The sequence below is a fragment of the Ranitomeya imitator genome, chromosome 1 (genome assembly GCF_032444005.1).
Source record: "Ranitomeya imitator isolate aRanImi1 chromosome 1, aRanImi1.pri, whole genome shotgun sequence".
Taxonomy (NCBI): Eukaryota; Metazoa; Chordata; class Amphibia; order Anura; family Dendrobatidae; genus Ranitomeya; species Ranitomeya imitator.
Window position 1 is genome coordinate 1163348612 of NC_091282.1, and position 12892 is coordinate 1163361503.

The 12892-nt window shown below is 42.2% G+C and overlaps 1 long non-coding RNA gene across 1 annotated transcript; it reads right to left on the reverse strand.

Annotated features, from left to right (window-relative positions):
- Positions 1-797: 797 nt before the first annotated feature.
- Positions 798-6695, reverse strand: LOC138658331 (uncharacterized). Its single transcript, XR_011317452.1, has 3 exons — positions 6630-6695; positions 4306-4335; positions 798-1067 (listed from the first exon to the last, which is right to left on the reverse strand). It is a non-coding gene; the product is annotated as an uncharacterized lncRNA (long non-coding RNA).
- Between the last annotated feature and the right edge of the window lie 6197 nt (positions 6696-12892).

Below are 12892 nucleotides of genomic sequence, written 5' to 3' on the forward strand. Positions count from 1 at the left end.
AGGGTAGCTCCCCCCATAGCTGTCCTAGTATGCGTGGCTCCCCCTGTCGCTGTCCTGGTATGTGTGGCTCCCCCCATCCTGGTATGCGAGCTCCCTACCTCTCGTCCTTGTATGCATAATTCCTATTACAAAAAAAAAATCCTACTCACCTTCCAGTGTGCCCTCGCAGAATCTCATTGGTGCCAGCTTCCAGTTACTCTTCCTGTGCTGAGCGATCACGTGGCACCGCTCATTAAGGTAATGAACATTCCCTCCATGCCTATGGAAGTGGAGATGCGTGCCAATTCATTACCTTAATGAGCGGTGCCACGTGATCGCTCAGCACAGGAAGAGAAACTGACATCTGCCAGCATGATCCCGCAGCACTATGACCAACAGTAACGGCGGTAGCGCTACCGCACACCCCCGCACACAGATACGGCACACAGCCGCAGACACCCGCACACACACACACACACCCGCAGACAGACATGCACATATTCTCTGCTCACACACTCTTCCTCCTTCTGACATCATTTCCTTTCTGCAGCGTTTTTTGCACGCAACTCCACAGCAAATCCGCAAAATTATTTACACCTGCGGTTTTGCTGCAGATTTGACTGAATTAATGGCAGTCAATGGGTGCAGAAACGCTGAAGATCCGCAAAAAGAATTAACATGCTGCAGAAAATAAAACACTGCAAATAAGGACGGAATTTTCCCCAGGATGTGCACAACAATTCAGGAATGCCATTGATTAACATTGCTTTAATAATCTATTGAAGATTTATAGCATTTCCTTGCAGGAAAAACGCTGTGGAAATGCAACAAAAGTTTGCAATAAAAAAAAAAATGCAAAGATGGTTGAAGCATGTGACATTGTGATAAGGCAGGCGAGTGGACCTTTCATTAGTTCCTCCAGCATAGCAATGAATGAGAGATAAGACTATATTCTTGGCTAACGACGACATTCCTCTGGTTCCACCGAGATTTCACAAACCTGGATTGTGAAAGAACTTTCAGCTGCCAACCTGATATTTGGCTCAAAAAGATTCCTGGCAGACATGAACGAAAACTCATAGACGTAACTGTAAAACAAAGCTTGCCAATTAAAGTAAAGAAGAAAGTGCAAGGTAATTAATGTCATCAGTAGCATGGCACATAGGCATGCCAACACTGGAAATCCTGCTCTCTGCAAGCCAAGCGGCATCTCTTCAGCTGTGTACAGACATACAGGTCCTTCTCAAAAAATTAGCATATAGTGTTAAATTTCATTATTTACCATAATGTAATGATTACAATTAAACTTTCATATATTATAGATTCATTATCCACCAACTGAATTTTGTCAGGTCTTTTATTGTTTTAATACTGATGATTTTGGCATACAACTCCTGATAACCCAAAAAACCTGTCTCAATAAATTAGCATATCAAGAAAAGGTTCTCTAAACGACCTATTACCCTAATCTTCTGAATCAACTAATTAACTCTAAACACATGCAAAAGATACCTGAGGCTTTTATAAACTCCCTGCCTGGTTCATTACTCAAAACCCCCATCATGGGTAAGACTAGCGACCTGACAGATGTCAAGAAGGCCATCATTGACACCCTCAAGCAAGAGGGTAAGACCCAGAAAGAAATTTCTCAACCAGTAGGCTGTTCCCAGAGTGCTGTATCAAGGCACCTCAATGGTAAGTCTGTTGGAAGGAAACAATGTGGCAGAAAACGCTGTACAACGAGAAGAGGAGACCGGACCCTGAGGAAGATTGTGGAGAAGGACCGATTCCAGACCTTGGGGAACCTGAGGAAGCAGTGGACTGAGTCTGGTGTGGAAACATCCAGAGCCACCGTGCACAGGCGTGTGCAGGAAATGGGCTACAGGTGCCGCATTCCCCAGGTAAAGCCACTTTTGAACCATAAACAGCGGCAGAGGCGCCTGACCTGGGCTACAGAGAAGCAGCACTGGACTGTTGCTAAGTGGTCCCAAGTACTTTTTTCTGATGAAAGCAAATTTTGCATGTCATTCGGAAATCAAGGTGCCAGAGTCTGGAGGAAGACTGGGGAGAAGGAAATGCCAAAATGCCTGAAGTCCAGTGTCAAGTACCCACAGTCAGTGATGGTGTGGGGTGCCATGTCAGCTGCTGGTGTTGGTCCACTGTGTTTCATCAAGGGCAGGGTCAATGCAGCTAGCTATCAGGAAATTTTGGAGCACTTCATGCTTCCATCGGCTGAAATGCTTTATGGAGATGAAGATTTCATTTTTCAGCACGACCTGGCACCTGCTCACAGTGCCAAAACCACTGGTAAATGGTTTACTGACCATGGTATTACTGTGCTCAATTGGCCTGCCAACTCTCCTGACCTGAACCCCATAGAGAATCTGTGGGATATTGTGAAGAGAAAGTTGAGAGACGCAAGACCCAACACTCTGGATGAGCTTAAGGCCGCTATTGAAGCATCCTGGGCCTCCATAACATCTCAGCAGTGTCACAGGCTGATTGCCTCCATGCCACGCCGCATTGAAGCAGTCATTTCTGCCAAAGTATTCCCGACCAAGTATTGAGTGCATAACTGAACATTATTATTTGTTGGTTTTTTTGTTTGTTATTAAAAAACACTTTTATTTGATTGCATGGGTGAAATATGCTAATTTATTGAGACAGGTTTTTTGGGTTATCAGGAGTTGTATGCCAAAATCATCAGTATTAAAACAATAAAAGACCTGACAAATTTCAGTTGGTGGATAATGAATCTATAATATATGAAAGTTTAATTGTAATCATTACATTATGGTAAATAATGAAATTTAACACTATATGCTAATTTTTTGAGAAGGACCTGTATTTAAAGCTGTAGTGCGGCACAATGTGCACAAGGTCCATCCATAGTATTTTCCTTCCAGTGTGATAGTCAAAAGTTAGAATGAGACTAATGACAGAACTGATCAATCCGGTGCATTCGTTGTTGTGCCAGATGGATGGTACTGGATGAAGAATTTTTCTGCCCCGCTATGGACACTGGAGTGGTGCACAAAGTGCACAATTTTGTCATAATTTTTTGTCCAGCTCCTTCATAAAACTGTTCAAACACGATAAATGGAAACCAAGCCTTGGATGATGACTCCAAGAAAAACTGATCCAAGCCCCATCCTAGTAAATGGCGTAAAGGAGCAGGGCATGACAGACTTAAAGAATGTCATATGTTACGTCTTCAGGTTCTGCTTTAGATACGCTACAATGGGTTTATGACCTTAAGGCTGGAATCACACTAGTATACAGCATCCGATGCAAGAGCTGACATAGAACTGACATATTGATGACCAATCTTAGAATGGGTCATCAATAACCGATCAGTGGGAGTCAAATACCCATAACACCCATCAACAAAACACATCCACAGCCATTACGAGCTCTGGAGGTAGCCAGATGTAAACTGTGTTTGGAGCTGGAAAATCACAGCCCGTACATTATATAGTGTTAGTTCCTTGGTACTGCAGATGAGCTAAAATTAGTGTTTATGCACAGTATTTATTAATGGCACCATTTTGGGTTACATATAGATGAACAAAGCGACTCATAGGACTCTGGTTCAGCAGCTCCGGCAGGAGTCTGTGGTCATCAGATGAGAACCCCGTGAACCAGTCGGCATCCTTGGCACCACTTCTGATTTGAAGACCTGGTGCAAAGTCTTGCTGCAATGATTGTTGTGCTAGGCCTATAAACCATAAGAGGCGCATGGGATTCCAGCCCGAATTAGACCATTCACATGGATCTGGTCCGGCAGCCAAAAAATACTGATGCGACTGCTGCACCAGGGTCTGGCAAAGTAATTCACTCATCCCTAGTTAGATATCATTTATAACTAAATGCACTGTGGTATTTTCAGTATGGACAAATTTGTATCCAGCACACTTATAAACAGTGGTAAATTTTTTTTCTCATACGCAAAAAATAATGGATGTGTGAAGGAAGCCTTAGTGAGATATAAACTTTCCCACAACTCATAGAGAGACAGCCATAGTAATATTTTTCACCCACTTATGTATCACATTCATGGTCTGATCAGTTAGCTCAGAATACGTCCTGTGCACCATACCCGCCCCAGAGTAGCTCCATGCACCATTACTCCTACCTGTCCCATCCTCAGAAAACAATGGTCCACCCCACATTATCCAATGCAATGCAGTTGTTTTCTGGGTTCAGTACAGCATTCTTCATATGCCCAATGCCTCCATGCTTTCAACCACCAGGTCAGCACATCTTTCAATCGTTGGTAGCAGAATACATTTTTTGATAACAGCTTCCAGAACTGGTCTAAATTACCTGTAGTTTTGATCATTTTCTATTCCATTCCTTGGAAGGCAAAAAAAGTACAAAACATTTTATGTCCAGTGTTCATAAATAGCACCTTCACTTTATGATATGGGGTGTTAAATATATGATGATAACAACTACGCATATTTTTTTTAACCCTTTAGTGACCACCAATATGTCTTTTTACTGCCCTCACGTAAGACCTTAGCATCCCCTGACTGGTGAAAATGCAAAAGCTGTTGACTGTACACTATAGCTGACACCTTGCTGTATCAGCCTTGATAGGTTTTGGCACCAACCATGGCTTTTTAACCTCTTACATGCTGCTGTCAATAGTGCCTACAGCATGGGGGCTTCCTCTTTAAACCCATCGGCACCCTGAGATCATGATTGTGTGGTCCTAATGTTCACCATGGCAATTCACAGCCTAATAGTGGCCTTGCCGGTCACTATAGCCGGTCTGTCGGCATTTAGATGGTAAAAATAAAATTTTTCCTTCCTATCATGCCACTTTGTATTAATTCCTGAAAAGCACCTGAATGGTTAATAAACTACCTGACAGCAGTTTTGAATACCTTGTGGGGTGCTCTTTTTAAAGGGAACCTGTCACCCCGAAATTCGCGGGTGACGTAAGCCCACCGGCATCAGGGGCTTATCTACAGCATTCTGTAATGCTGTAGATAAGCCCCCGATGTTACCTGAAAGAGGAGAAAAAGACGTTATATTATACTCACCCAGGGGCGGTCCCGCTGCTGGTCAGGTCAAACTGGCGACTCCGGTCCGCTGCGGCGCCTCCCATCTTCATTACAAGACGTTCTCTTCTGATCTTCAGCCACGGCTCCGGCGCAGGCGTACTTTGCTCTGCCCTGTTGAGGGCAGAGGATAGTACTGCAGTGCGCAGGCGCCGGAAAGGTCAGAGGCCCGGCGCCTGCGCACTGCAGTACTTTGTCTGCCCTCAACAGGGCAGAGCAAAGTACGCCTGCGCCGGAGCCGTGGCTGAAGATCAGAAGAGGACGTCTTGTAATGAAGATGGGAGGCGCCGCAGCGGACCAGAGACGCCCGTTTGTCCTGACCAGCAGCGGGACCGCCCCTGGGGGAGTATAACGTCTTTTTCTCCTCTTTCAGGTAACATCGGGGGTTTATCTACAGCATTACAGAATGCTGTAGATAAGCCCCTGATGCCGGTGGGCTTACCTCACCCGCGAATTTCGGGGTGACAGGTTCCCTTTAAAATTGTCTCACTTTTGGTGATTTTACGACATAGAGGTCCACCAAAGACACTTCAAAAATTAATAGGTCCCTACAAAGTAAGCTTTGAAAATTTCCTTGAAAAAAATGAAAAATTGCTGCTACAGATTTAAACCTTCTAACATCCTAACAATATAAAGGGATATTTTAAAAATGGTGCTGATGTAAATCAGGTATGAGGTAAATGTTATTTAATGACTATTTTATGTGGTATGACTGTCTGGATTAAAAAGATAATCATTTAAAGTTTGAAAACTGCTAATTTTTGGACAAATGTTCTGATGTTTTTATATATAAACGCAGAAAATAACATAAATTTAATGTTAACATAAAGTACAATGTGTCACGAAAAAACAATCTCAAAATCAATGAGATCTGTTTAAGAGTTATTACCACATAAAGTGACGCTGGTCAGAGTTGAAAAATTTGGCCCGGTCACTAAGGGGTTAAAAAAATTTAAAACTTTTTTTTCTTTTACTTCTTATTTACGGTAATCCCATTAAGTGCAAGTCTCTGATCACTGATATAATATATTGCAACACTACATTGTGCCTCAGGTACCCTGATGACAAATGATGCGGTTTGAAAGCTTTTGTGTAACCCAAGATGTATGCTTGTCCTCCAGTCCCCGTAAGAAGTCCTTGTGCATGCAGCCAGTAAATTGTGCCCTCAGGTACAGACTCATAACATGTTGTTTGCTCAGAAAATCTTGGCAGGCTGCAGGCAGGAGGAAGCAGAAAGAAGTGTTTATGTCTGGGCTCGGGAATAACTGTAGGGCAACCTTATGACCACCTGCAATTCGCTTCTGGCCCCCCTATTCACATTAAAACCAGATAAATGAGCCTGTATGCTGGTATACATGCAACATATGGAACCATATTCACACTGTGGACATTTAACAGAGAAAATCTAATATAGAAGTAAAATAAGCAAATACCCTGCAGTATGTACATAGCAATAGTACATGTAAATAACATAGCGTACTTCATAAACACTGTTTTAATGCAAAAATCATAAAAGCCACTCCACCACAATAAGATCTACCCCAATCGGGGCGGTCCTATCCTCTAATATTAAAACCTCACCTTGTGTCAGACGACCGCAATGTAGATGGTGGCAGAGAAAACTAAGGGACAATTATCCAGACACCTGCCGAAGGGAAGCTAAATAAATTAAATGAAAAAGAGGAGCCACACCCCTAGTATGTACAAAGTGCAAGAAACTGCAGCAAAACCAAAGAAATGAGCCGTAGCACAAGTTGGTATACATGCAACTTGTATGAGCATGTTCACACTGTGGCCATTTAGCAGACAAAACCTAATATAGTAACAAAATAAGGATATACCCTGCTGTAAGTACATAGTGGTACTTAGTAAACACTGCTTTTGATCAAAAAAGCATAAAAACCATCACAACAGCGCCAAGGTGTACCTCAATCGGGATGGTCTTATCGTCTAATAAGTCAGACAACACATTAGTCAGACAACACATTAGACTATGGTCGGCCAAATCTGCTGATATCAGTCGACTTCGCTATCATTATAATGTGTAGGCCCCGCACAGATGATGTCAATTTCCGATGATGAATCCTTTTGTTTCCAGCTAGCAAAGCCGCTATCAGATGAATTTTGCAGGGGGTTTCTCATAGAGAACAGAGTAGTGTTTGGCCAAATCACAGATATGTCACACAAAATACTTAATAAGTAACATTTCCCACATGTCTACTTTCACATTTTTTTTGTTAGGGAGTTATAAGGGTTAAAAGTTGACCAGCAATTTCTCATTTTTACAACACCATTTTTTTTAGGGACCACATCACATTTGAAGTCAGTTTACGGGTCTATATGATAGAAAAATACCCAAGTGTGACACCGTTCTAAAAACTGCACCCCTCAAGGTGCTCAAAACCACATTCAAGAAGTTTATTAACCCTTCAGGTGCTTCACAGCAGCAGAAGCAACATGGAAGGAAAAAAATGAACATTTAACTTTCTAGTCACAAAAATGATCTTTTAGCAACAATTTTTTTATTTTCCCAAGGGTAAAGAGAGAAACTGGACCCCAAAAGTTATTGTACAATTTGTCCCAGGAATTTTGGAATGTTTAAATAAAAATGAACATTTAACTTTTTTCACACAAAATTTACTTCAGCTCCAATTTGATTTATTTTACCAAGGGTAACAGGAGAAAATGGACCCCAAAATTTGTTGTACAATTTGTCCTGAGTACGCCGATACCCCATATATGAAGGTAAACCACTATTTGTATGGGAGAGCTCGGAAAGGAAGGAGCACCGTTTGACTTTTCAATGCAAAATTGACAGGAATTGAGATGGGACGCCATGTTGCGTTTGGAGAGCTACTGATGTGCCGAAACATTGAAACCCCCCCACAAGTGACACTATTTTGGAAAGTAGACCCCCTAAGGAACTTATCTAGAGGTGTGGTGAGCACTTTGACCCACCAAGTGCTTCACAGAAGTTTATAATGCAGAACCGTAAAAATAAAAAATCATATTTTTTCACAAAAATGATCTTTTCTCCCCAATTTTTTATTTTTCCAAGGGTAAGAGACCCCAAAAGTTTTTGTGCAATTTGTCCTGAGTACGCTGATACCCGATATGTGGGGGTAAACCACTGTTTGGGTGCATGGCAGAGCTTGGAAGGGAAGGAGCGCCATTTGGAATGCAGACTTAGATGGAATGGTCTGCAGGCGTCACATTGCGTTTGCAGAGCCCCTGATGTACCTAAACAGTAGAAACCCCCCCACAAGTGACCCCATATTGGAAACTAGACCCCCCAAGGAACTTATCTAGATGTGTTGTAAGAAATTTGAACCCCCAAGTGTTTCACTACAGTTTATAATGCAAGGCCGTGAAAATAAAAAATTATTTTTTTCCACAAAAATTATTTTTTAGCCCCCAGTTTTGTATTTTCCCAAGGGTAACAGGAGAAATTGGACCCCAAAAGTTGTTGCCCAATGTGTCCTGAGTACGCTGATACCCCATATGTTGGGGTAAACCCCTGTTTGGGCGCATGGGAGAGCTCGGAAGGGAAGGAGCACTGTTTTACTTTTTCAACACAGAATTAGCTGGAATTGAGATCGGACGCCATGTCGCGTTTGGAGAGCCCCTGATGTGCCTAAACAGTGGAAACCCCCCAATTATACCTGAAACCCTAACCCTAGCCCTAACCCTAATGGGAAAATGGAAATAAATACATTTTTTTAATTTTTCCCTAACTAAGGGGATGATGAGGGGGGGTTTGATTTACTATTTATAGCGGGTTATTTAGCGGATTTTTATGATTGGCAGCCGTCACACACTAAAAGACGCTTTTTATTGCAAAAAATAGTTTTTGCGTCTCCACATTTTGAGAGCTATAATTTTTCCATATTTTGTTCCACAGAGTCATGTGAGGTCTTGTTTTTTGCGGGACAAGTTGACATTTTTACTGGTAACATTTTCGGGCACGTAACATTTTTTTGATCACATTTTATTCTGATTTTTGTGAGGCAGAATGACCAAAAACCAGCTCTTCATGAATTTCTTTTGGGGGGTGGAGGGGGTGGGGGCGTTTATATCGTTCCACAATTGGTATAATTGATGAAGCAGTTTTATTCTTTGGGTCAGTACGATTACAGCGATACTTCATTTATATTTTTTCATGTTTTGGCGCTTTTATACGATAAAAACTATTTTATAGAAAAAATAATTATTTTGCATCGCTTTATCCTGAGGACTATAACTTTTTTATTTTTTCGCTGATGATGCTGTATGACGGCTCGTTTTTTGCAGGACAAGATGACGCTTTCAGCGGTACCATGATTATTTATATCCGTCTTTTTGATCGCGTGTTATTCCACTTTTTGTTCAGCGGTATAAAGCGTTGTTTTTTACCTCATTTTATTTTTGTTTTTTTACTGCGTTCAATGAAGGGGTTAACTAGCGGGACCGTTTTATAGGTGGGGTCGTTTTGGACGCGGCGATACTAAATATGTGTACTTTTGTTTTTCATTATTTAGATAAAGAAATGTATCTATGGGAACAATACAGAAATATTTTTTTCTTTATTTAGGAATTTTTTTTATTTTTTTTTTACACATGTGAATATTTTTTTTTTTTACTTTATAACATTGCCCCGGGGGGGACATCATGTTATAGTGACAGATCGCTGATCTGACACTTTGCACAGCACTGTGTCAGATCAGCGATCTGATATGCAGGGCTGCAGGCTTACCAGCGTTTGCCCTGAGCAGGCGCTGGTAAGCCACCACCCTGCAGGACCCGGATGTAGCCCCGCAGCCATTTTGGATCTGGGACCTGCAGCGAGAAGGAGGTAGGAGACCTTCGGAGCAACGCGATCACATCGCATTGCTCCGAGGGTCTCAGGGAAGCACGCAGAGAGCCCCCTCCCTGCACGATGCTTCCCTATGCCGCCGGAACACTGCGATCATGTTTGATTGCAGTGTGCCGAGGGTTAATGTGCCAGGGGCAGTCCGTGACCGCTCCAGGCACATAGTGCCGGATGTCAGCTGCGATAGTCAGCGCGGCCGATCGCATATGGCATACTATCTCATTACTGGGAATTAAGTCCCAGGTCACCCTGACGGGATAGTACGTCATATGGGATTAAGGGGTTAAAGGGAACCTGTCACCAGGTTTGGCTGATACGAGTTACGGCCACCATTTTTCAGGGCTGATATACAGTATTCTATAATGCTGTATATAAACCGCCAACCCGACCCATAAGAGAAGAAAAATAACTTCTTATACTCACCTGGGGGCAGTCCGGTCCAAGGGGTAGTCCGGTGCGAGGGGCAGCGCTCTACTTGGTCTGGTGCCTCCCATCGTCTTGCAATGCCGCCCTCCTTCTTGGTTCGTGTGGATGACGCGTCCCAGCGTCATCCACAGAAGTCTCCTTAGCATTGTGCTCCTGCACAAGTGTACTTCTCTGCCCTATCGATGGCAGAGCAAAGTACTGCAGAGAGCCCCGGCGCCTACACACTGTAGTACTTTGCTCTGCCCTCAACAGTTTGAAGAAGTGCGCCTGCGCAGGAGCGCGATGCCGAGAAGACTTCTGTTGATGACGAAGGGACGTGTCATCCACACGAACCAGGAAGGACGGCATCGCAAGAAAATGGGAGATGCCAGACCAAGACCAGCGACACCCCTCGGATCGGACCGCCCTGCAGGTTAGTTTAATAAAAGTTATTTTTCTTGTCTTATAGGTCGGGTTGGGGGCAGATCTACAGCATTATGGAATGCTTTTTCAGGAATTAATGCTAAATTATAATGACCATGTAATATCCTAGAGAGAAGTTCAATCCTTTGAAATTTACATTAAGCATAAGATAGTCCCTAGGGGGTTAACACCGTGCAACGCACTAGATCCACGGAATTATTACAAAAGTGGGAGAAAGAACTAACAGAAAGTTCCATTCAGTTTAGGACTATTCTAGTTAATTAGGAAAGGGTTACATTTGAAAAGACATCAAAGAGTTTAACAGAACTGACAGAACAAGTTTTAATATAAAAAACTGACCCAGATTTCTCCAGGAGGGAGGCAACCTACAGTTCTCTGTTTTACGCTTTGAAAGGTCAATCAAGGATAGAAAGCAAAAACAATTTATGAAAAAGTATTCTCCATCCTCTTGTAGTGTAATAGAGGGAAAGAAGGTACAGATATTTTCTCTTCAGATGCTATCTGCTCAGATTTAGAGAATGAGCTCTCAACAAACAGATGAGTGAGAAGGGGAAGGTTAGAAAATCTAAGAACTTTACCAGAACTAAATTGGGGGTGGGGGGACGTGATCGAGAAACTATACCCTAGTGAGAAAACATCCAAGACTGAGGGTTAACCGCATCAACTGTACCATGACCCTCTACATCATCAGGTTCCTCATTCCCATCCTCTTCCTAGAGAGAGGGGAGAACCAAGGTCATTACTCCTTTAAAGTGGGACCTGAACAATCGTCTCAAAAGTAACCCCACATGATGATAAAGTATTTAATCTCCCCTCGCTTTACTTATCAGCTCTTGAGTTTAGGGTCTTAGGTAGAGATGAGCGAATATGTTCGGAAAACAATCTGAATTTGTCATATTTGTACCATATTCATGCCGAATTTGTTTGACGCTTGTTTCCAAACATATTCGCTCATCTGTACTCCCATTGACTCCAATAGCGTTTGGCGAATACTGAAAATATGGCAATCATAATCTGAACCGAATACTGAAATATTCGCTCATCTCTAGTTACATAGGTTGAAAAAAAGACCTCGGTCTATCAAGTTCTCCCTTCCTCCACCAATTGTTTTTTTGTCACTAAATTAACAATAACCCGCAATGTTATGTGTATTGAGAAAATCATCCCTTTTTTAAAGCTGTTATAGTGTCTGCCATTACTACCTCTTGTGGTCGGGCATTCCACATTCTGACTGCTCGAATTGTAAAGAACCCTTTCCTATTTAGCTGTCGGAATTACTGTCTGAGCACCCCCTGGTCCTTAGTATGGTCCTTGGAAGGAATAAATCATGTGCCAGTCCACACATTTATACATATAAACGAGATCCACTCTGAGGTGTCTCTTTTCCAAGCTAAGCCAACTTTTTCAACCTTTCATCATATGAGAGACCTTCCATCCCTTGTAATAATTTAGTTGCCTGCCTTTGAACTGACTCTAATTTCTGAATATCCTTTTTTAAATGTGGGGCCCAAAACTGGATCCCATATTCTAGATGTGGCCTCACAAGTGATTTATAAAGGGGTAACAATATGTTGGAATCAAGGGATTTTTTCTCCCCTTTGATACACCCTAAAATCTTCCTTGCTTTTGCTGCTACTGCTTGACATTGAGTACAGCTGCTCAGCTTACTTGTAACCAAAATACCCAAGTCTTCCCCTGTTCTGTAGACCTGAGTATACTCCCATTTAATGTATATGCAGCAATAGGATTACTCTGCACTAGGTGCATTACTCTATATTTATCTACATTAACCCCTTCATGACCGCAGCTTTTTTCGGTTTTCGCTCCCCTCCTTCCAGAGCCATTACTTTTTTATTTTTCAGTAAATATGGCTATGTGAGGGCTTATTTTTTGCGGGACGACTTGTACTTTTGAATGACACCATTGATTTTACCATGTTGTTTACTAGAAAATGGGAAAAAAATTCCAAGTGCGGTGAAATTGCAAAAGAAGTGCAATTGCAAAAGAAGTACACTTGCTGTTTGTTTGGCTTTTTTGCTAGGTTCACTAAATGCTAAAACTGACTTGCCATTATGATTCTCCAGGTCATTACGAGTTCATAGACACCAAACATGTCTAGATTCTTTTTTATCTAAGTGGTAAAATA